The following is a 622-nucleotide window of genomic DNA, read 5'->3' as shown; positions in this document are numbered from 1 at the left end:
GCCGCGGCGGGGGCGGAGGCCCACTCCGGGGGGGGCTTTTGCATAAAAGGGGCGGCGGGGCTTCCCCCTCCCCGGCGGGCGGATCTGGCTGTAACCTCGGGATCCTTGCCTTCCCGCACACCCCCCACTCCCCCGCCGCGCGTCTCCCCATGTTCTCGGCCGCCGGGGCCGGCCCGGGGGGGCCCAGGGCCGTCGCTGCGAGCCGATCCGGGGGCCGGGGCGCCTGCCGGGGCTCGCGGAGGAGCGCGCGCGCCGATCCTTGGTGAGTGCCGAGGCCGCGGCGGCCGGGGCTGGCGGCCCGCGCGCTTTGATGTGTCGGACGGATCTTTGAAGTTGGCAGGCCGGCTATTTCGGGGCGCGCTCCGGGCCGGCGCGGAGGAGAGCTGCGGGCCCGGCGCCCAGCGCTCCGGGGGTCTTGGCCCGGCCGCCCTGCGCCCGTGTGGGGGCCGAGGTGGTGGTGCTGGTAGGGGCGGCGCGGAGACTTCTCCAAGTGGGGGCGGGGAAAGGGCAGCTGCCCCCGGGGGTCGCGTTGCTGTCGTTTTGTGAGTGTTGCGCGGGAATGCCTTTAGGAGGTGGATGAAAGGGTGGCGGTCCCCCCCCGCCCCCGCCTGCTCTCCCCTCC

This window comes from Ochotona princeps, chromosome 17 (genome assembly GCF_030435755.1).
Source record: "Ochotona princeps isolate mOchPri1 chromosome 17, mOchPri1.hap1, whole genome shotgun sequence".
NCBI lineage: Eukaryota > Metazoa > Chordata > Mammalia > Lagomorpha > Ochotonidae > Ochotona > Ochotona princeps.
Note: the sequence above shows the minus strand (reverse complement) of the source record.